The sequence below is a fragment of the Xyrauchen texanus genome, chromosome 41, assembly GCF_025860055.1.
Source record: "Xyrauchen texanus isolate HMW12.3.18 chromosome 41, RBS_HiC_50CHRs, whole genome shotgun sequence".
Taxonomy (NCBI): Eukaryota; Metazoa; Chordata; class Actinopteri; order Cypriniformes; family Catostomidae; genus Xyrauchen; species Xyrauchen texanus.
The window spans coordinates 16,158,358-16,183,875 of NC_068316.1; the positions used below are offsets into that span (position 1 = coordinate 16,158,358).

The window sequence follows — 25,518 nt, forward strand, 5'->3', positions numbered from 1 at the left end:
ATGAATGGAACGTCCAATATCAATACATTAGCCTAACGAATAAAATAACCTTAAATAAATCATAGCTGCCTGACGAAGAGTTTACCCATGATAAATGTACCTAAAAACCCATTGAAAGCCAGATGTTCTTTAACAACAGGTGAACTTACACAGGCAGCTGTACACGCACTGACAGAAGACTTTTAATTGTAGGTAGTGAATATAATGTACATGGTGGGAAACTGTAAGACGTCTTGGATTCGGAATGACACACGAGTGAATAAACACACTTTATATGTTTAAGAACAATGACAGTAAAGCCGTCTATATGTGCATGTCTGACACGTAGTTTGTTCAGAGGCAGGCAGACTCGTGGAACATGTGTATGTAATAGGTGCTCACTCTTTCTTTGTTTCAGTCTTCTAAAAAAAAAAATTATAATAAAATTTTTTTTGCAAATATTATCGTCTATGAGTGCTGAAAATGACCTCAGACCATCTCAGCTCAGGAGTTCTGTTCGCTTTATTTCCACAGAGCAGTTCGTTGTGAACGCAAATCTTTAGGGTCACTCTACTCTACAGCATCTATTGATTATCATACTATTATAATTGTTATGTTTACATTTAGAATTGTTTTAGTAATTTTGTGCTGCTGTCATTGACTGATAGTTTCCTGATAGTAATTGGAAAGATAGTTATCTATGTTTTTTTTTTTTTACCACTTCCCTATTTTAATTGCTTTTTCGTTTGAAGTGCAATTTGAATTTAGAAATGTCTTTGGTTTAAGTCTTTTTTATTAAGTTTTTTAAATAAATGAATTTAATTTTCAATGCAAAATCACTAAAGCAAGAATGTTCACCGATTATTTTGTTATATAATAAAAAAAATGTTTTTTATTATATATATATATATATATATATATATATATATATATATATATATATTATATTATATATAATAAAAATATTGAGAAACATACTTCTTGCATATCGGCCCATATGAGGGAACAAAAAAATTTATTAGCACACATTCAAAGCCATTACCCTTCCGAAGCAGCTAAACTGTGTCCTGGGATGAAAGGTAACAAACACCAACATTAAACCCTCAACAAAGCACAGGAAGTGATGTATTTGTCCAGACAACGAAATACCCGACCGGTAGCCCATGATGGAGAGAATGCAGAGATGAAGCTTCTTTGCCAGATATGTTGCCCTTCACAACTGTTGAAAAATCATCTTTGAAAAATTAAATCTGCAAATAAAATTGTGCTGTTCAACTTTTTGAGTTTCATTTGAATTTTTGGTTAAAATAAATAAGAATTATGTTCAAAGTTTGAAATCAAGCTGCCTTGCGCTATTGTGTAGAGCTGTGTCTACTGCTTAACGGAAATTACTTCATAGTACCACCTAGCGTCCAACCAGCGGTAATACCGGTGTTAGTCGGTTTGAACATGAAAATGATGATACCATGGCAAGTCTAAAATATATATATATATGAGAAAAGAATGAAACGTTGAGCAGCTCACACTGTGCTGTAGGTCAAACTAATGGAGAACTACTGAGAATTCTATAAAGTTCACAGACTTTCTCACCACTGTACATCTTATCCTTCACAAACATGGAAAAGAAAGCAATTTTAAATTCAAACAACAGCTGGGGTTAATTCTTATGCCCATATTTTAATTTCTTTACATTCTAATACTGGAGTCAGCATTTTAAATACTTGTTAACAATGATATTTTATGAAAAACACTGACAATAAACTACTACTAGAGATTTGAAGAAAAAAAAAAAAGAAGAATGTAGCCAACTCATGTAGTTTTGAGATTGTGATCACCAATACAGTATATTTTACAAAATCATTCATTTTAAAACCAACATAGGCTCAATGCAAAGATGTGCAAAAAAAAGATGGCAATAATAATGCTTGGTCTGCATTTTTGGTCACTGATTATGTTGGGTTTGTTGTTTGCATGCTAAGTACCAAGTATCTAATTACCTGTTTAAATCTGGTAACTATTTCATAACTTAACCAAATAATAATCTAAAATTAAGCAACTCTGATGGATAAGAGTGAAGGATTAATGATCTTGTTATATGTACAATACTGTATATTGATTAAAAGTAATTGCATTAAAGCATTATTTCCACCAAAAACTAAAATTCCATCATCTTTTACTCACCCTCATGTTATTCCAACCCCATTTCACTTAACATTCTTCAGTGGAACACAAAAGATGATCTTAGGCAAAATGTAAGTCTCAGTCACCATTCACTGTCATTGTTTGAAAAAAAAAAAAAAAAGCATTTAAAGTGAATGGCATCCGAGGATGTCAGTTCCTAAAATTCATCTCCTTATGAGTTAAGTAATTAAAGACAGTTATAAAATCAGCTTTGCAACAACATAAGTGTGAGTAAATGATGACAGAATGTTTTTTTTCATGATCCCTTCTAGTAAACTCATTAACTTATCACAGGGATACAAGATGTCGAGGTTTTCTATTTCAGGCACAAGTTGAACTATACTATAGTTAGTGCATAAGGATAGAGCCACTGCTTGTGGATCACAAAGGGTGGCACAGTAGCCCGAACACATGCTAACTGCTAATATTAAAGTCAGCTGATATACTTCAATAACACTCAAACCAGTTTTAGAATAACTGATTCTGCTGTGGCTTTAAGAATGCTATCGCTAAAGCTGCTCAAACACGCTCAGGTACTCAGATTTAGCGGATGCTAACAGCAGCATGTGGGGTCAACTGAATCCTGACCAACCTTCCAGAGTTACTGATCTGGAATTGAATCACTTCTTAAAGGGACAGTTCAACATAAAATGAAAATTTGATCATCATTTACTCACCTCATGTCACTCCATCCAAATGAGGGTGAGTAAATTATCACAGAATTTTGATTTTGGGATGAACTGTCCATTTAAGACCTGATAAATGGACCAACTAAAGGCAGCAACAGGTCTGCTAAACATGCTAGCGCCTTATTCCACAGAACACAGGATCTTTTTTCATTTACTCAGCATTATAAAACACACAGGAGCGAGTCAATCACTAAAATTCACTGCTAACAATTACCAATGCAGACAGACATAATTATTATGATTATGAAGAATGTGCAGATGGCGCAGTCTTTCTCCAAAGATCCACTCAGTGCTGTTAGCCAGCACACGTCACTGCAAGCGGAGGCAGTTTGAGGCACCGAATTATCAGTCCATAGGAGATGAAATGTTCCTGTACAGCCTCTTGAATCCCACCCAAGTCACATGCACAATGATCAACTCCTCCCATCTTGCCAGGAGGTGGTATTAATACCACTATAGACAGTGATTATTTATAAAGAGCAGATGTGTTTCACAGATTTTGCAGCAATATTCAGAGAGACCATGAAAGCTGTTCTGATGTAGGGAATATTGTTTTGAATGGAGATAATACAGTAGAAAGCATCCTGGAGGCCGTAGTGTCATACAGTTTTGCATAGTACTGATTTCAGTTTGTGCTTGTGGTACACCTTTGATAATATTATCTTGAAATCCAAGACTGAACACAGAAAAAATGTACACCCCCCCCCCATTTTAGCACCATAATATGTCTTCTAAACTCCACTACAGCATGTACTTAATTTAATACATTAAAGGTGCACTCAGTAATCTGTTTCAGAACATTTCAGAAAGAAATGAAAAGTATTTCTGAAAAATATGTCACTGAATGAAGATTGCCTTCATATAAGTCTTAGATAAAAAGCTGTTTCATTCTTATGGTGCTGGGTGCACATTTACTCGCTTTATAAATCCCCTATTATTGGACGCTTTCACTCATGGAATAAATTAATCATGGCTAACTATGAATAGCACATTCATGGATGTTTCTTCAACTTCGGGCACTTCTATCTAGTATTGTGGATTTCTAGAAAGTAAAGCCTCGATAAAACATTTCTTTTTTAAATTGTTTTATTTATCTACTAAAAATGGTCCAGCAGCATATGTACATGCACCACATTTATGTCACTTTTTTCTTCTGAGAATTCACACCACAGTGTAATTTCCATAGAATTCTGTGCTGGATATGACGGTGATGGAAAAGTATTTGAAATGAAATGGTCGACTCATTTATCTTGCTAATTCTAACTTCATAGCTAACATTTTATATATCCTAAATACACAACTAAATAATATTTTGTAAATGTTTTGCATAATTTGGCAAAATTACAGCTTGATTGGAAATAACGGCCAATACAAATATTCAACAAGTGAGATTTACCTTTATTTTTGTTTTCTATAAACATCAATTGTCTCACATTCCAATTTGACCATTGCCTTCACTGACACTTTTGTCAACTTGTGTAACAAGCTCGCTAACTTTTGAAAAATTAATAAATAAATAAATACAATTAAATAAATAAATATGTATTAGGAGTAAATTTTTTTGGTGTGGTGAAAATGGTGCCTCAGCTGTGGGACAGTCAAAAATAAAACAAAATAATTGAAATAATTTCCCCACTCTAAATACGGAAGTGGTTTGTGTTTATTTGTTTAGATTATCACAATTTTAAACATTAATTAATTTGTATTTTTATAATATATTTTAAAACTGCCATATATAAATGATGAAGGCCTTTGGAAAAAAGTTTCCAAATCAGTTTAAATGTGACCGTCATTTAACAATAAGAAAAAGTTATCTGAAAAATAAATCTGTTTATTTGACTAAAAATCAACCCCTCGAACATGAAAGTGCCCGTGGTTGAAGAAACACCCTTCATCAATGACATTGGTAACTGACAACCTAGCATCTACATCTCAGTGTCAGTGCAACATAAACAAAAAATTACTGGGTGCACCTTTAATTTTTACGTGATTTGTATTTGCTGTGTGTTTGCACTGATGACATGATCTGTTTGGATGATGCAAGCCCCCAAAAGCTGCGTGGGAGACGAGCAGAAAAACATGGGTGTACGTTAGTCCTGTCTTGTTTAGAGGAGGACACCTCACATGAAGGCACATGAAGGCAGATGGAGCAAAGACTCATGTCTTCAAATGTGAGCGTGCATTTCCTGCAAGAATCGAGTGGACTAGGTTATTGCTTTGAGTGCGTTTCCGGGGCAGCTCTGGCTGCAGTGTCCGCGATTGAGGGGGGGCTGCTCCGGGTGTTCGGGACGGGTGTGAAAATGGGGCAAGAGCGCGTGCGAGCGTGGCTTTTGTGGCCTCCTGCATGGCAGATGAGTTCGCTAATGGTGCCCAGGGGGGGCAGATGCTGCTGCCAGCGTTCCAGGCGATCCTCCTTGTATTTAATCGAGTACCAGGTGAGGAAGATGAAGATGAAGCCCACAAACTTGAGACTTGCTGCCAGACCGAAGTACACAAAGCGGAAGGAAGTGACATCATACTCCCAGCAGGAGCCATGAACGCCGCAGTCCTGCTGCCAGAGCATACAGGTGGTGTCAATCACTGCACCAAAGTAGATGGGTGTAGGAATGTAGGCTGCAGGTACAGAAAAAGATGATAATTAATTATTGAGATGGTAAAGTAAACTTTATATAATTACCTTTCTAACTGATTCATACATTATCAATAGTATCTTAATTGCCTCATAATTGTAATGGTTCCTACTAGACTGCCATTATTGTAATACATCTTTATAAACACTAGGGGTGCTATTCGCAAAAATGTTACTAAGGCTGAGGGAGTTTATGACATATAGTTTGTTTTCAGATGATAACATCCAATAATCTGCTGCAGAGGAATATTTGGGTTGAGAAAAAAATCTAAAATGTAAATCCCTCATGCCATTTCAGGGTTAACAGCTCATCTGAGTCTTATCTAGACATTCCAACAATGAATGCAAGGCCGTAACTATGTCTTGAACATGGTTGAAGGTCCTGCCTTCATCAATTATTATTATTTTTCAAATAACATTGAGCGCTGTTAGACTGCAGAGCAGACAAAAGAAAACAACAACAAAAAAACTTTAAACCGGACTGGAGCAGAACAACATAAAGGATATAAATTATTGGGGAGGACAATCTGACAAATATCTGATTATTGGAGGGGACTTGTCCCCCTCAAGGTGTATTGTGGTTATGGTCCTGAGTGAATGCATTCAGCATTTTTGTAACTTACCAAGAGTTCTTAGCAGCACAAACTGCATTCCTAAAGCAAACGGTCTCTCTTGCTCCTCAACTGACCTACAAAAGAAAGACATGTGGTCACAATCATATTTGACCTCTAATGGACCTTTTTCACAAACTGTGGTAACACATTAATTTAGGAGCATACATCTAGCAAACTCATATATTTTTCATTTTATTTATTTAATGCAAATTTATAAAATCCTTTTTTTGCATTATATTACCCTGACATTAATAATAATAATAACTAAAAAAAAGACATTGCTGAGATGGGGTTTTAAATACTGCTGTTGAGGGGGTGCCATTTAATTTGGCTTCTTTCTTTCTTCTGACTGCCGTAATACATTTCTCAATTTTTTTTCCCTCTTTTGGAAAGTCATGAAATCGTAATAGTTGATATTTTCTTTTGCTGTTGGAACATATGGGAACACAAACACAAAAAACCTTGCTATTGTCTTCCATACCCACTATAGTTGATAGTGAAAAGGGCCCATGAAAGTAAGATATTAATAAAATAGTATGGATTCCTAATTTTAATAATTTGCTTTGATTACTTTTTGATCATCTCTGCGGTGCAAGCTTGCATAATAACATCTGCACTTAATAAAGTCTTCATAAATTCTGCTTTTTACCTAAGAGTGACAATTATTGCAGAGGGTTGTGCACAAGCTGTGATGAGTGTCACAATGAAGAGGAAGATGAGGAAGGGGATGAGTGTGTTGCAGGTTCGATCACACTTCCCTGACAGCGCAAACCCGTTCTCATTCAGGTAGGTCTTCACAATGACCAGCTGCAGCTGGTTGCCTTGACCACTGGTGGGAGGGGTGATGACCTGTCTGCTCTGCACACATGCGCAGTCGGTGTAATTTCTGATCTGCAGAGAAAAAAGATAATAAGTCTGAACATCATCACAGTCATTCAAAAAACACAAAGAAAGATAATGACTGTAATTCTGCAAATGTTTTATGTCAGCGAAATTTTAAACAGCTTCAAATGTACAATGCTTCTTACAAAAATAAGCAAATGAAAATAGGACTCTCTAGGTGTAAAACTGCAACTAATATGGGGAAAATATTTTGATATCTCAAAAAATGGTTAATTGACATTTGCAATGCTCTGACCTAATTACAAAGATAATAAGATAGTAGCTTTTAACTTTATAAAAGAGTAGACTCAGATCAGGAGAAAAGGATCCATACATACAGTGTGATGTTTGCACTTAAAAACACGTAGCTGAAAATACTGGTCTTTAAACATTTTTAACAACCCACATTCTCCCAAATATTCTCTAGTAATCACACAGAAGTACATCTGATGTGTGTCTCACCCCAGTGCTTTCATTGCCAACTGTGCTGCATCCTGCCAGGCAGGGATTGAAATACGTGATGCCATCTGAGCCACAAACAGGAGCATACTCATTGATTCGACAGCCACAATTCACATTACAGCCTCCTGTCAGGTTTCTGTGGGTCAAAGTCAGTGTTGGCCTAAAACACACATGCACGCAGAGAGAGAGAGAGAGAGAGAGAGAGAGAGAGAGAGAGAGAGATTTAAATTTGAGAATAAAAATACATTATTTTAAAGCTCCTGTAGAGGTGAATCTAAAGAATAAAGATTTTATAACACAGAAATGTCGACCTTCTGAAAAGTATGTTAATTTATGCACTCAATACTTGGTTTGGGCCCCTTTTGCATGAATTACTGCTGAGGTGTTATGGAAGCCCAGGTTATTTTGATAGCGGCCTTCAGCTTGTCTGTATTGTTGGGTCTGGTATCTCTCATTTTCCTCTTGACAATACCCCATAGATTCTCTATGAGGTTAAGGTCAGGCAAGTTGGCTGGCCAATCAAGCACAGTAATACCATGGTCACCAAACCAGTTACTAGTAGTTTTGGCACTGTGGGCAGGTGCCAAGTCCTGCTGGAAAAGGAAATCAGCATCTCCATAAAGCTTGTCAGCAGATGGAAGCATTAAGTGCTCTAAAATCTCCTGGTAGAGGGCTGCATTGACTCTGGACTTGAGAAAACACACTGGACATGGCACCCCAAATCATCACTGACTGTGGAAACTTCACACTGCACTTCAAGCAATTCTGTGCCTCTCCACTCTTCCTCCAAACTTGGGACCTTGATTTCCAAATTAAATGCAAAATGTCCTTTCATCTGAAAAGAAAAACTTTGGACCACTGAGCAACAATTATTTGCAGTAATTCAAGCAAAAAGGAGCCCCGACCCAGCGTTAAGTGCATAAATTAACATACATGAAGGGTGACATTTCTATTTTACAAATTCTTTATTCTAATAAGAAATGAAATGTTTTGGATTTTGGATTTCCATGAGCTGTAAGCCGTAATCATTAAGATTATAACAAAAAAAGGCTTGATATATTTCACTTTAGGTATAATGAATCTAGAATATATGAGAATTCCACTTTTTTTTATTAAATTATGGAAAAACAAATACTTTTCCACGTTATAATTTTTTTGGGGGATGCACCTGTATGTAATTTGCAAAACAAATTAATAAAAAAATCATAATAAAAATAGGAAACCTGTTAAGTAATAAAGTATTTGAAATTTCATTTGGTGCCACTGGCACTTTGTGAATAATAAAGTGATGTAAAGAACTGCAAGTCTTATACAGTATGTAAAATGATAAAAATTTTTTTAATAAAAACAAAAAACTGTAGAAACAATACAGTATACAAACATTTATCCATTTTTGGTTGTCCCTCTGTACAAACAATATACATGACTTTAATAGCAACAATTCCCCTTAAAGGATAGTTCTTCCAAAAATGAAAACTTTCTCATCATTTACTCACAGATGTGTGGGACTTTTTTCTGCAGAACACAAATGAAGATTTTTAGAAGAATATCTCAGCTATGTAGGTCCAATGCTAGTGAATGGTGACCACATTTTTAAGCTCCAAAAGTACATAAATGTAGCATAAAAGCAATCCATATGACTCCAGTGGCTAAATCCATATCTTCAGAAGCGATAAGATAGGTTTGCAGTCTTCGTGCATATCGCCACTTACTGGGCAATAAAATAATTTATAGTAAAAATATACTTTAATATTGAGCTGTTTTTCACCCACACCTATCATTTCACATCTGAAGATATGGATTTAACCACTGGAGTCGTGTGGATTACTTTTATGTTGCCTTTATATACATTTTGGAGCTTCAAAATTTTGGTACACATTAACTTGCATTCTGAGTACCTACAGAGCTGAAAAGATGAAAGTCACACACTTCTGGGATTGCATGAGGATGAGAAAATGATGAGAGAATTTTCATTTTTGGGCAAACTATCCCTTTAAAAACTCATCTTTCTCAGAGGGAATTAGAAAAGAGAACAGAAAGAGGAGAATAAGGAGAAAGATACAGAATAAACAGTTATTGTAATGCTGTGGGAACCCCAGGCAAATTCAAACAGAGCTCTTTCCCACATTAAACAGAGCAAATGGCAAAGGCTCAAGTTGACTTTGCATTATCTTCACAGATCTACAACAGAATGGAGAGATCAGTCATGGCATAACATGGCTAGAAAGATGGACAGAAACAGCAGGGATTGAAATTCCCACTTATTCTTTAAACAAAACGAAACAGACCTCCGTCATAAAAAAATCAGACACCATAATAGTCAGCTCTCAACCTTATATGACTGCAAATGTTTAAAGACTACTTAAAGAAATAGTTCACAAAAAAATTATTTATTCACCTTTGTGTCATTTCAAACATATGTTTTCTGGTGTGAAACAGAAAAGGAAACATTAAGAAACTTAAGTTACTGCCTAACATCTCCTTTTGTATTCAATGGAGGAAAGTCAGTCATACGGGTTTGGGACAACATGAGGGTGTGTTAATGATAACAGAATTTGTATTGTTTTGGGGGCCGGGGAACCATCTCTTTAAGCATGTATACAGTGTGCAGCATATAATATGAGAAAGGCTTGAGAACTGTAACCTTAAGAAACGTAGGGAAAAGTGTTTGTGCAAACTATTCGCACAACCTTGTAATGTTGGTGTTGAATTATTACTCTGTGCACGCACGCTTTGTATTTCTATATCTGTCTCGCACTGCAACTCTGTACATTTAAAAGGGCCTCACACTTTTATGTCATGTTTTCAACAAATAAGCTGTCTCGCTGGTACATCCACAGAATAGGTCACAAGATGCTCTTTGGAAAATTCTCAAAGGATTCTGGGATAACACGGATCATCAAGTTTTACACAAACTTGTGAAGTCCATGCCAGCTTGAGTGCATGTGTCACTGAAGCAAAAAGGGGACATTCGGAAATTGATGTTACTTTTTCAACTTATTTTGTAATTAATAAAAATAAAAATAAAAACAAAAAACTAAATAGAAGCATTTTCAGAAGTGGACAGCCACTGTACTGTTTGTAGGGTCATTGAAATGTGGCTTAACATATGCTTCTTATATAGAGTTTGTTGTAGTGTAGTGTTTCTTAAATTCAACTTTGTCTGAAACTACAAAACATAAACAGGAGACCCATATCCTTTTGGTTTCCATTAAAACTAACACTGAAATATTTTAATGGGTGAGTAATATAACTTACCCTGTGGTATAAGGGATATTGATGCCGCCCAGGTTTATACTCTCACAGCCCACGATGAACAGGGTGGAGAAGCACAGAAGAGACACTCCACTGCAGATCATGGCCAGCTTGGCAGATTCACGAGCTCCAAGCTTCAATTTCTTTATGATGTAGCCCCCCAGTACAATGCCCACACCAGCACTGGGCACAATGATCACCCCTAAAGGAAACACAGAGAGAGAGATTGGTCAGACTGGTCAAAAGACTGTCTGCAGGTATAGTCAGAAAAAATTTAACCTAAACCTGTTGACTTGGACATCACAAACATGAGCACACGTTTACTGCCTATTCAGTATTCGCACTTCACCTATTTTACAAATTATAAATAAAATAAAATAAAATATTAATTTTTCATAATTTTGGTCACATTTTAGTTTTTTTTTTAAATGTATAAATCCATGTATTCCGTCAATAAATATGGTATTATATTGCACATATTTTTTTTTTGCACATGCTTTCTCAGTTCTGCCCACAAATTTTCTAGCGGATTGAGGTCAGGGATTCGCAATACCTTGATTTTGTTGTCCTTAAACCATTTTGCATCAACTTTGGAGGGACACTTGGGATCATTGTCCATTTGGATGACCCATTTGCGACAAGCTTTAACTTCGATGTATCCACATACATTTCCTTCCTCATGATGGCATCAATTTTGTAAAGTGCACCAGCCCCTCCTGCAGCAAAGCACCCCCACAATATGATGCTGCCACCCCCATGCTTCACGGTTGGGATGGTTTTCTTCAGCTTGCAAGCCTCACCCTTTTTCCTCCAATCATAACGATGGCCATTATGGCCAAAAAGTTGAACATCTGTTTCATTAGACCAGAGGAAATTTCTCGAAAATGTAAGATCTTTGTCCACATGTGCACTTTTTTATGGTGGTTTTGGAGCCTTTCAGGATATGTTGATATACGACTTGTTTTACTGTGGATATAGATACTCATCTACCCGTTTCATCAGCATCTTCACAAGGTCCTTCACTGTTGTTTTGGGATTGATTTGCACTTTTCGCACCAAATTACGTTCATCTCTAGGAGACAGAATGTGTCTCATTCCTGAGCAGTATGATGGCTACACATTACTTTGGACACACATTACAAGGACTGAGTCAAATCAAACTTTAACCCTCAAATGATGCAGAACTTATTTGTCATTATAGTACTCAATCACTGTTGAGAGAAATCTGAACATTTACCAGCCAGTGGCTAATCACAGACATTTTTAGTCACATAGCTTGAAATTTGGTCTTATATGCAAGTGATTTGTAGAGAGTTGTGCATAAAGTAAAAGATTGATCCTGGGATTTAAGAATCAATATCCGAGATAGTTCAAATGAAGATCGCGATGCATCAGAAAATCTATATTTTTACCCAGTCCTAGTATAATGGTAATGCATAACTGAAGACTGTGCAAGAAACCTTGTGTAAGGGGGTTAGGATGGGCAAGGAGGAGGCGAGAACCGGCTTGTCAATATAAATAATAATTTAATGAAAACTTAAACCAAAAGCACAAACATAAACACACACATGACGGACATGCCCGTAATTCTCCCTCTCTCGAACCGTCGTCACCGGCCACCTTTATCCCTCGCGCGCCCCATCAGGCCGATTGGAGACTGGCCGTGCGACATTCTTGCCCGGCCCCGCCCCCCTCCGCTCCACACCTTGATTGCATGAAAATGTAAAGTCTAAGTGTGCAATTTCTGCACCACTAATGTCACCTAGCAGAATAACAAAAATAAACATTGTTATAAAAAACCTTTCCAGAATACTCCCTTCGTCTGCCTTTGAACAAACATAGCAATGATTTGATAGCCTCACAAGCTACAGTATGTAGATTTTTTTTTAGAAACCTCCACCTACAAATGGCTTATTTATCAAATCAAGTTGGGATAGGAGAAAGTATTTTAATGTTTAAAAACAACACACACAAGCATTAACACAAACGTGACAAAATTCAAGTTTCAAGCATAATATTCACAAGTTTTAGCAGCACAAATACTTAAAAAATCATGAATAGGGTTTAGAGTACTATCACAAAGAAATTAAATATTAAACTCTGTTGTTTCTCTGTCATTAGGTGTAGAAATGTGATTGGTAGAGGAGTAACTTTAAACGATACAAAGATAGGCATCTCATGCCGGCATAAGAACAGTGAGCAGGGACAGAAATGTGATGTCAGAGCAGCCTCGATGAGGGCAGCACACGTGCTGGCAGCGTAGCTCAGGATTTGAAAGTCTAAGCTGATTGCTGGCCATCATAGTTCACTTCACTGTGTAAATATATTGGGTGGGCAAGGCAACTCACAAACAGCACATCTCTCTCTATTCATATTGCACTCTCTCTGATAAACATTTTAATTTATGCATTACTTAACATTTATGCATTTGATGCTTTTATCCAAAGTGGCTCAAGCTATAAATTTGTATCCCTTTAATATAATATAAATCCAGGAATCATTTGCCACATCTTTCTCTGTGGGAAATGCTGATAAGGATGCAAAGCTTGGAAAGATGATAACTGGGATAGTAATTTCAGATTCATAAATTAATCTCTGTTTTGAATGATTCACTCAAACCGCAAAGCTTTTGTTAAGCACTCAACTGTGAAGTAAAACTGGTGCTAAGTGGGTCAAAACTGATCCCATTTTGAATTCGGCGACAGTAAGACAAAGTTTTGCAGCTGAAATCAGTCTGTGCTTATCAAAATTCAAATCACTGCCCCCAGTGGCTGAAGTTGGAAGTGTTTTTGAAAGTATGAGCACGTCAGCACCAGTTTCCGTATGAATTATCCACAGAGTGGTGCCAAAAGTGTGCTGTATATTATTATTTGTAAATGATGTAATACAGGACAGTGATACAAATTTGATTAAACATACACACTAAACCTAAACCCCAACCCTAAACCTAACCATCAGTTGAGTAATAATTACATTTTAGAGCGAAAATGCAATCTCTGAATTGTGCTCACAGTTGTTTATGTGACCGTGATTACTTAATGGTTCCAACGAGATCAGAACCCATGTCTTGGAAGTTTCTTGCACAACATGCTTTCAATAGAGCTAAACGGAAAGATGATGACACCCATTTTGTGGGTACATTAACTTTTGGAAGCAACATGTCGATTTCCTGTTTGTTCATGCTGAGTGGGGGATATGCTATAACCATAAACAACAAAACATTTTATACAATCTGTATAACCCAAAATGAAAATATAGTAATACGCTTTCAATAATTTTTCTCCCAAAATATCATCACATCCAGAATACAGTTTTTCACATCAAACATATTTGTGTCCGTCTGCGCTGTTTTTCAACTGTTTTCCATGTAAACGTGCTAGATGGATGTCTTCCACATCTTGCTGTTTTTTCAGCATCTCGCACAGGAGTTTAAAATTTTTTAGATGATGTGTCAAGATTTAAATAACTTAATCTTTTAAAAACATGTTTCAGGACACCTGCCTTCGATTGTTGTGCTTTTATAGCACAAAAATGTATTCGGTCTGAATGGCCCCTAAAGGGGAGGCCACACAACACTTTGCGCCATCACACCCTGACCTCTTGGCTCAATTCAAAGGATACATGCAGTGTATCAAAGCTGCAACATTTATTGTTGCATGCAAGTGAGTAGACAATATTTTTGAACATTTTTTATATAATATTATTTGTGATTAATTATTTACTTAGACCGGAAGCCCTCCCAAGTGACATCATATCCTGATTCGTTGTGTTGTCCGAAAAAATGTGCGTGTTCAAAGCTGTGTTACCGCCCCTTAAGCTGGTCTTTTCAGCAGGAATGATTAAAATTAATCCTTGTTATGAACCAGTCCATTAAAACAAACTATCAAATGAATTATGCAATAAAATGAATCATATGTCTCGACGCTAATCTGGGAAATACATTTGTTGAGACTGCCTGCTTAACTTCCTTACTCTCCAACAAATGTTTGTGCACCCACACACAACCTCACAAGGTGGTAAGAACACCCATTCATAAGACATCCAGGGCTGTGTTAAGCCAATACAGTGTTCTTCTGGGCTATATTTTGCCAGTTGTGCATCAGGAACACCTCCCTGTGATGAGAGGAGAAGGGGAAAGGAGCACTTTTCAAACAACCTCACAGTATATCTTAGTAGGAGACAAGGGGAATTATACAAGGGGAGCCTTCTTGAGAAGTTGTCCTAGGAGACTCAGCACGGCTGTGTGCACAGCTGGCAAAGCTGTGTTGAGGAGGGGGGCAGCGTAGGCCATGCCGAGGCAGAGTACAGATATTGCTGTAGGCCACAAGCTGGAGTGAGGCAGGGTATTAATGACCACAGCCCCCTGACAGATCTCTCTTGCATCCTTTTTCACTTTCATATCGCTATCAGTAGTGCAATCTGAAGTCATGGGCCTTGGAGACAAAATTAGATGCAAAAACTAAATAGCTTGTTAAGGAAGTAATTAAGCAATGGTTTGAAAAGAATAGATTCACACAAGAAATTTAAAAATAAAAACATCAGCTAAGGTATTACTATTACTACAGCTCATACTTCTCAAAACCACTAATCCTGAGACTTAAACTTCAGCATGTAATTCCTCCCGCACTGTTCATGCTACAGACGTGGGTGATACCCTAATAACGAAAAGTGTACCATTTCTAACTGAGACTGTTTTTTGCCTGGTGGGTGATAAAACAGGTGAAAAAGTTATATATTTACATAAAAGGAGGGACCTAATCCATATGTAGAAATGTTGTGTTTTTTTTTTATTTTATTTTTTTATACTTAAGTCAGTAAGCAACCACCTAGCAACACCCTAGCAACCACATTTCGACATGCTAAAAACATCTCAGAACACCTTAGCAACCTTCGCAACAGCGTTCTGGCATCATAAGCCATTTTGCATAGGCAAACGCCACTCACATTTCACAACAGAATTTGTAAACAAATTGTTTTTCTTTTCCATGCAGCCTTTTAAATGATAACTTAAGTGATGACCCTGATATACTTCAGGAGAAGTTCTTCTTCATTCTTTGCTCAGGGGTATTTAAGAAGTTCTTAACAGCCGAGCAACGGTACTGTTTGGTACGGACTGTTTGCAAACATTCAGACACCCGCCACATCGCTGTGGGAGGTGTATAGAGGAGCATTTAAATGTGGATGCTACACGTAAAACCTTAACTAGTGTGACATTAAAATATGTTTTCAATGACTTTATGCCTCATTCTATAAGTAGAATTCACATGAGGTCAGTAAAAGAAGCTGTTTTAACCACTCGATTATGATTTAATGTAATATATTTAATTTGTCTGGTTTACATTCTGAATTAATGGAGCTATTGAGCTAACATGCTACACATGGCCATAATATGCACCGATTACACTATGTTATTGTAATTTATGATGACTTATACTACCGCAAAGATGGATGTATAATAGGAGTTAATGTGCATAATACAGACAAAAGAATGATGATAAGAGAGGCATATCTTACTTTGGGTAGATGCATGAATAGCTGTCGCTGCAGATTGCACACGAGTGAATGGGCACTTGAGAGTATTTGAGTAAATTTGATTTCTTTTGTAGACAAATGCGCAAATAAAAAAATTGTATGACATGGTCTTGTAAAATGTCTCTATGTAAACGATCGTACAGATGTAGGTACATTTCCACCAGCTCGCTAATGACTCTGCACGCCGGTGTGCGCATGTTGACTGATCTTGACTGACTGAATAATGTAAACAAAGTAGGTCAAGCTTCAGGTCACACCTACCAATGACTTGGAACAATGGCAGTAAGATGATGTTCAGCAGCTGGTTGGAGTTTTCTTAAAAGTTCGCCCAGACGAGCGGTTATGAAAGAAACTCAAAAAACAAAATTTTTGGGCCAGATTTAGTTCCAAATGACGTCAAACCCGTTCGTTATTTGATTTTGCATATTGGGGCCTTAACATAGTGCCTTTTGAAATGATAGGAATAGTGAAGATATACATGCAGGTAATTTATGAATAATTCAAGCATTTTTGTACCTAGAGAAAAGCTGAGATTTTATATCACCTGAATTTAATTATTAAGAAAGCTCGAGAGATGTCGATTTGATCTGCTGTTTTCATTGACTGTATTTAAATCAGAGGCAACATGTTTTCCAATCTTCTGTTTGAGACTTTATCCATAAGGGATGAAAGTCTTGTGTTTCTACCCACAGTCTAGCAGGGTTACATTTGAACAACCCTAGCCAAGGAGTATTATAATCAGAAAACACACAAGCATAGTTAAGAGTCAACATTTTAACTATACTGCAAATTTGTTTCTGTCCCAGTATCCTGGCAACAAGATTAAGAGCTAAAATAATGACTCTAAAATCAGAACACCTTTAGTTGATATACAGAGTTTAGATCATAGGGATTTAATAAATGGTTAGTATTATTAGTATTATTACTCATATAACCAGTGGTGGTGGTGTAGTGGTCTAAAGCGCATAACTGGTAATCTGAAGGATGCTGGTTCAAGCCCCACAGCCACCACCATTGTGTCCTTGAGCAAGGCACTTAACTCCAGGGGGATTGTCCCTGTAATAAGTGCACTGTAAGTCGCTTTGGATAAAAGCGTCTGCCAAATGCATAAATGTAAATGTAAATGTACTCATACTTGGGGTTAGGAATTTGAACAAAACACTAAATGGTGTTTTGTTTTTTATATACCGCTAGTAAATCAACTAGATCACAGTCAGCTCTCACGGTGGTACCCTCTACCTAACCCGGGCGGACAGAAGAGGATAGCAATTTCTCCTACCTGGTTTGATAAAGCATCCTGGCCAGCCTCCCGTTAACTTATGTGAGAGAATCTGTGCTGAGACATTTGGACATATGCATAGCTTCATAATGATCTAGAGAGGGAGGGCAAGGTGTTTTGAGGCTTTATTCAGATCAGCAAGACCATAAACAAGTGAGAGAGCCATCTTTATTGTTTCTGAACCCGCAAACTGTAATATGCTCTCAAGGAGGGGTATTTTGTTACATAGGCTATCATAACAGCTTTATATAGAAGCAATCAAATATGATTTCACACGTAGAAGTAGGTACAGCTGTGAAAAGAAATAACACATGACTTCACACTCCTTTTTAACACGTTATTTAATGTGATAAAGAGACTGTGAATCATATGTGTGTGGAATGTGTGATATGGCAAGAAAGGAAATCATAAGTAATTGTTAAGGAGAAAGAAGGAAAATAGAAGCAGAAGTTTACATTTAGCTGCAAGCAGCGATGATGGGCCCAGTAAGACACTATGTCTTACCTTCTGCTCAGACGTAATGGTTAACAATTTTGATGTGTGTGTGGCAAATGAAATAAATGTGTAATTATTGCAAGTTTTGGAATTCCATTGAATATTGTTTGAACATTTATTGTTGCCAGCTGGAGGCCCTATGAACTTGACCTACCATAGCCACATTCATGTCATAAGCGTTATTAAACATATGGCTGAGTTTCAAATACACCCAAATACACTACAACATCATAGAATTGAATCCATTGCCATGACAACACTTTTCAGGATATCAAGAATCCCTTAATAATTTGACATCAGCAGTGTCTTGACATTATTGTAAACAATTTTGAAGTAATTCAGGTAAACATAAGAGGGCTATTTCAAAATCTGTTATAAGTGCCAAACTTCCTGACACAAATTGGTGGTGCTACGACCGTGACTCACAATAGCCACATCCATATGATCAGCCCCCAAGACCAATTTTGATCTAAATCACACAATGCACACAGAAAATATAAAAAACATCCTGTTTCAATTTTTTGCGATTAATTTATTGCCTCGCCCTGGTGACACCATTCAATATTTCAATAATCTGTTCACAATTAAGCATCTTCAATGTCTTGGCATAATGATGCCCACATTTGGAGCCAGTCACATGAATCCCCTAGGAGGAGTATTCAAAAATTCAGAGCTTGCTTGCCCCATTTTAAATGTGGCGCAACAGAGCCCCCTGCACGACCCCCCTGCAACGCAACTCTTGCCCAGCCCTAATGGCCAACAACTCTGATGTGTGTGTCAAATGTCATGACATTTTAAGCATACCAGGTGCCTCAAAAGCACCCAAATACAGGAAGAAAGGAATAATAACAGTTATTGTGCTGCCACTACTGATTATTTTTATAATTAATTAATCTAACGATTATTAGAATGACTATTCAGCGATTAATTATTAGCTCTTAACTGATTATTCAGCTTGTGTCTGACTTAAAGGTTTTATTAAACATGCTTACTAACAATAAAGAGTACAAATCATCTTTTAAAAATACCTCTAAAAAGACATTCACTGAATTAAAGGGAACATTTTTTTTTTATTATTAAGTTGAAGTCAGTAAAGAGATTCACTGCAAAAATCCTATTGTTATCAATGGGTTTTGTCTTGTTTTCCATTTAAAATTGTTTAAAAATCCTTAACAAGATACACGTACTTGAGAAGCAACATACAAGATAGTTAGACTTTAAGAGAATGCATCTTAAATAAAAGTGTATTTTTTCACTTGGTTATACTTCTGGGAGTTCAATAAAGACAAAATATACTTATATTCAAGATCTATTCTCTAAAAGAAAGACTAAATATCTTATATGCTGATGCTCAGGTGAATACATTTTTTAAAAAGGATTTTTAGATATTTAAAAATATTTGTATTTTTAATATTACATTAAACATTCTCAGATAATTTTTTCTTCTTCTGCAGTATACTGCTAAAGAAAATCTAAATTGTTTTAAAGGAATTGTATATATTTATATAGGAAAACAAGCCAAAACAAAAACACATTTTGTTGCAGTGTACAATGTGTCGAAGACAACCCTCTCTCACCTTTCTGTTCACCTCAATCCATTTTTATCTCACAAAAAAACCTCTTATTAATAAAGCTGTGTATTGCCAATTTTCTTCACGATAAGAAATGCACAGTGACATATATTATGATTCAATAAGTCACGAGCCATCACATTAAATTCTAGTTGCATTAAGTGTGTGCATTCGAGGGATAAGTGTCCCCGCGACAGTGTGTGCCTCAGCCGGGTGTATTTACGTTTTTTTTTTGCCTCACACTTTGCTATCTACATCACCTGAAGCTGTTTAAGTTTAGAGTGCATCTGGACTGTGAGCTGTGTAATTCTTCCTCAGTCAGGGGCAAACTGCAGAGCTGCTCTCGCACGTGCATCATCATTAGAGTTTAATCATTAGAGTGTGATCTCATGTCACGTTAAATAAGATCAAACGACTATTAGACACTTTGTGTCGTTTTTGTCGCCAATTTTTTATTGTCAACATTGTCGTTAACGTCGACTAATAGTTTCAGCCCTAGTTGCCATGGCAACGCTATTTAAGATATCAAATTTAAGTTATCCCATGACAATTTTACATCAGCAGTGTCTTGACATTAATCTAAAAGAATTTAAGCAATTCATGTAAATATAAGAGGACTATTTTAAAGTCTTTTGTAAGAGCCACACTTCCTGCTGCCAATTGGTGGCACTATGACCGTGACCCAAATGTGATTAGCCCCAAGCTAAATGTGATTAGCCCCAAGACTTAACATGCATCTCAATTTTTATCTAAATCACACATTGCACACAGAAGATATGAGACACTTCTTGTTTGCTATGTTTTGCCATTCATTTTAAATGCCTCGTCATGTCAGCACCATTTGATATATTAAAAATCTGTTCACAATTTAGCATCTTCAATGTCTTGGCATAATGTTGTCTAAATGTGGTGACAGTCTCATGAATCCCCTGGGAGGAGTATTTAAAAGTTCAGACACTACAATATAAAACAAATCCAAAATCCTGTTGGGCAGAGCTACTGACCATAATTATGAAAGCTGTCCAGCTTGGTGAGAACTATATATTTACCAAGTTTGGTGACTGTAGATGAACATGGGGGTGCATGGGAGGTTACACCCCCATTTTAAAGGAGTTTTCACACGTTAAGTACACCAAAAGTTCAGAAAACCATGACAGAATAGCAACAATAATAATAATAATCCTTAGAAGAACAATAGGGCCTCTGCACTTACTGTTCTTGGACCCTATTAGTCATTTGAAGAACAATAGGGTCTCGAACTGTCAGTGCCTTAGAAGAACAATAGGGCTGCCGCACTTTGTGCTTGGGCCCAAATTAAAACGAGACGATCATGTCCAAACTACGACTCGATGATCTTGGGTATATAGGCGATAAAAGCAGCGACGATGGCACTCTCAGACATGTAGGACAGGCTAACAAACAGGAACATCAGGGGTGCTACAGCAACTTTGCCCAGCCCTACTGGCTGACAACCCTGATGTGTGCAAAATTTTACACACATGTAAAGTACCCCAAACATACCGAAAACCTTGAAACAGTAATAATCCTTAGAAGAACAATAGGGCCTCTGCACTTTCAATGCTTGGGCCCTAATAATCCTTAGATGAACAATAGGGCCTCTGCACTTTCAGTGCTTGCACCCTAATAATAATAATAATAATAATAATAATAATAATAACAATAACAACAATAGGGCCTCTGCACTTTCAGTGCTTGGGCCCTAATCAAAAATAAAATAAATAAATAATAATAATCCTTAGAAGAACAATAGGGCCTCTGCACTTTCAGTGCTTGGGCCCTAATAATAATAATAATAATAATAATAATAATAATAATAATAATAATCCTTAGAACAATAGGGCTGCCACACTTCCAGTGCTTGGGCCCTAATAATAATCCTTAGAAGAACAATAAGGTATCCGGACTTTAAGTGCTTGGGCCCTAATTAAAACGAGACAATCTTGTACCTGTGTAAATGCTGGCATTGGAGGCAGGGATTCCAAACTGTGACTCAATAAACTTGGGGATGAAGGTGATGAAAGCAGTGACGATGGCGCTCTCGGCTGTGTAGGACAGGCTAACAAACAGGAACGTCATGTTGCTGAGGATCCTTATGGCGGCCTTGGGGAGATCTGCCCAACAACACCACAAAAACAACAGCATCAGCATCAGTGAACCAATGCCAAATTCCCCTGTGGAGCAACTGTGAATTTGCACACATACCCAGGCCACAGGTTACACTATTTCTGCTTCACAATAAAACTAATAAACCTCTTATAGAAAGAAAAATTATTATAACATGTTTAAATATTAATTAAAGGGGTATTTCACCCAAAGACTTTAATTCTCAAATCATTTACTCACCCTCATGCCATCCCAGATGTGTATGGCTTTCTTCTGCAGAACACAAACAAATAATTTTTGAACAATATGTCAGCTCTGTAGATCCAAACAATGCAAGTGAATGGTGACCAGGATCTAAAAGCTCCAAAAAGGCAATAAAGTCAGCATCAATGTCTTCTGAAGTGATCCAGTTGGTTTCAGTGAGAAACAGACCAAAATGTAACTCCTTTTTCACTTTACATCTTGTGCTTGATTACCTTCGAGCTTGAAATCATGATTGCTAAGGAGACTGCTGTCAAGACGTACAGTGACAAAGGAGTTATATTCTGGTCTGTTTTCACCCTAGACAAACTGGATTGCTTCAAAAGAAATTAATTTATCCACTGGATTTTATGGATTACTTTTATGCTGACTTTGTCTCCATTTTGGAGCTTTTGAAGTTCTGGTCACCATTCTCTTGCATTGTACGGATCTACAGAGCTGAAATATTATTCTAAGTTGAGTACAAAGTCATACACATCTGGGATGGCATGCAGGTGAGTAATTGATGAGAGAATTTTCATTTTTACGTGAACTAACCCTTTAACTAATTGCAGACATGTGCTAATAAAGAACTATTCTAGCATGGGAAAGATTGATAGACAAATATTTCAGCCAAGCCATTTAATTGCTCAATATTTAGCCATTTTGAGTCTCACCTTTTATCATTAAAGACCCAATGAAGTCTAAATGTGAGTTTTGGTCTTTTAGTCGATGTGTGTTAGCACCGAAGTCATCTCCTGTTAGGGTTGGGAGGGTTACTTTTTATTATTTTTGATTACAGAATACATATTGCAAAATTTCATTTGTAACATATTCCATTAGATTACTCAAGGTCCGTAACGTATTCTAAATACTTTTGAACTTCTTCAGCACTGGTAGATTTTTTCTCTTGTTTTGACTATTAAAAACTCTGCCAGTACAGTAAGATATAATGCGCATATTAAAAATACATTCTCTGAAAAACCTAAATATCTTATGCAGTGTTGTTTCTAAAACAAGATCAATCAAATTTTATCTTGTTTTAAGGATTTTTACAGAACAATACAAAAATGATTATCAAGAATACGATTTTACTAAAAAAAAAGAAATTACGATCCAACGTTAATTTTCTTGATATAAAAATATGATCGTGCCTGGTAACATGTGCATGTAAAATGGCTAGAAATAGCATTTTAGCTTAACATAAAGCTGACAATTTACACAAGGTTTATTTCTGTTTCTTCAGCTCCAAACTTACTTCAAACTTACTTCTCTGTCTACTTGTATGAATGTAACACATCTTAAGAAAGTGTTTCACCGCTGTTCAAATGCACTTTGGATTGCATCATATATATGTATTAATTTTTCCATCTGAAAGGACTAAATATTAAATGAAACAAATGACAATAAAATACAAAGTAATCTTTTCAGTAATCAAAATACTTTTTGAATGTAACTGTATTCTAAATACCAATGATTTAAATTATAACTGTAGTGGAATACAGTTAATTATATTTTGTATTTTAAATACGTAATCCCGTTACATGTATTTAGTTACTCCCCAACCCTGTCTACTGTATATTCTAATGTACACCTAAACGATGACAAAATTATATTTTTTGCAGATTTACACACATTTAAAATGTACAAGAATATTATTGACTCAAAAATTAAATGCTCCCTAAATGAAAACGTCCCTCCCCCTTAATACCACCGCCAAATAACTAACAATTAATGAAGTCAGGATACATGGCTGTGGCAAAACTAAAGCCTATTGGCTATTTAAAAAAAGGGGAGGAAGCCCTTTGATATGTCCCAACCAAACCTCCTGTTTCAATAAGAAATACATCGACTCAGGAAGTTAAACTGTACCGCCTTTGAAGTTGACCACTTATGACAAATAAAAAAATGTGAATCTTATTTTAATTTGTTGTTTGTCTTAAAAAATGCTTTGTAGTTAACATCCTCATCAGCAGTGTGACCTGCTTTGTTCTAACCATCATCTCACAAAACAGTCATCATCCTTTCTAATATGTTTGCTGTTCAAATAATGTAAAGACTGCTAAAATTAAGCATGGAGTCTCCACATCTCTTCCAGATACATCAGCTAATCCATTTAAATCCTGTAGGTTTTAGCCAGATGCTTCATCGTGGCCAATTAAAAACAACAACTTTTCGTTAGCAGTATAGCACATTGTCTCCAAGGTAACAGGCTATAATCAAACATTAATTTGCTCCACAATGCTGCACTTTCACATTTCAGAGCATCTATAGCACTGAAGGGGCAGACACAGGAGCAAGCAACTGTCTTAAATGCTTTACCTACATATTAACAAAACGACTTGTCTCAATTTCAAAGTCCCATAAACTCTCATACTCTAACATACTGTATGTATTGCACAGTTATGCTGTAATCCTACTTATGCAAACCCATGCAGGCCAGGGGGGGAATGGAATTGGGTTACAGTGGGTTTATAGACCAGGATTGTCTTGATTATACCGTAGTTGCATGTGTGTATTTGTCAAAGCAGGACAAAAGGCTCCTCTGGCTGTTAATAATTTGTACTAATGTTATAATTTAGAAACAGGGTGAAGAGAATAGCAATGAGATTTTTACTACTGAAATGTATTAGTTTGTTTGCTCTGCTTTATTGTTTAGTATAGTTAATATTATTGTTCATGAAGTCTCTGTCCATTTGTGTTGCATCCTTGTTATGAAATTGTGTTGTCACCATGATAGCTTGCATCATACATATACATATACATATACATATATACACACACACAGGTCAAATGTTGAGACTTGACTGAAATGTTTCTCATGATTTTAAAAATCTTTTGACCTGAAGGCGTATGCTTAAATGTTTGAAATTAGTTTTGTAGACAAAAATATAATTGTGACACCATATTAATTTATTACATTATAAAACTAAGATGTAATAAAAAAAAAAACGTTTTTGAAATTCACAATGGGCCAAATACTAAAGAAAAGCAGCCGTAAGTGCCCAAAATAAATGGGAACCCCTTCAAAACTGTTTTAAAAGCATCCCAGTGTGATACCTCAAGAATTTGGTTGAGAAAATGTCACGAGTACATGTCTGAAGATTCTAGGCAAAGGGTGACTACTTTGAAGATGCTAAAATATAACAGTCACAACATAATTCCCATAGTTGCATTTATGTTATTCCATAGTTTTTTATATATATACACACAAAGGAGTAAGTGTTTCAAAACTTTTGACCGGTAGAGTATTTTATGTATACTGTTCCTGTGTGCTGTTTTTTGCATTATTACTTTTTAGATTTCCTTTGTTGACCAAGCCAAATGAGATTTGGTGTTTTAGGTACTGGTACAAGTATGCTTACAGGGTTCCCACATCTTTAGACCAATACATTTCCATTACTTCACAGCAGACCATAACAAGAAAAATATATTTTCACAATAGACATGACCTTGACTTTTCCATAATGTAATAATTTGTTTATTTCTATGATTTCTAATGCCTGGAAACCATGAATATAAATATATTTTAAATTTCCAATGACTAAACCATGACCTTAGTAATAAGTGCAAAAAAACAAATGTA

The 25,518-nt window shown here is 36.3% G+C and overlaps 1 pseudogene; it reads right to left on the bottom strand.

Annotated features, from left to right (window-relative positions):
* Nucleotides 1-1,249: 1,249 nt before the first annotated feature.
* The window catches only part of LOC127634063 (solute carrier organic anion transporter family member 5A1-like), a 64,039-nt pseudogene continuing 39,770 nt past the window's right edge, over nucleotides 1,250-25,518 (bottom strand).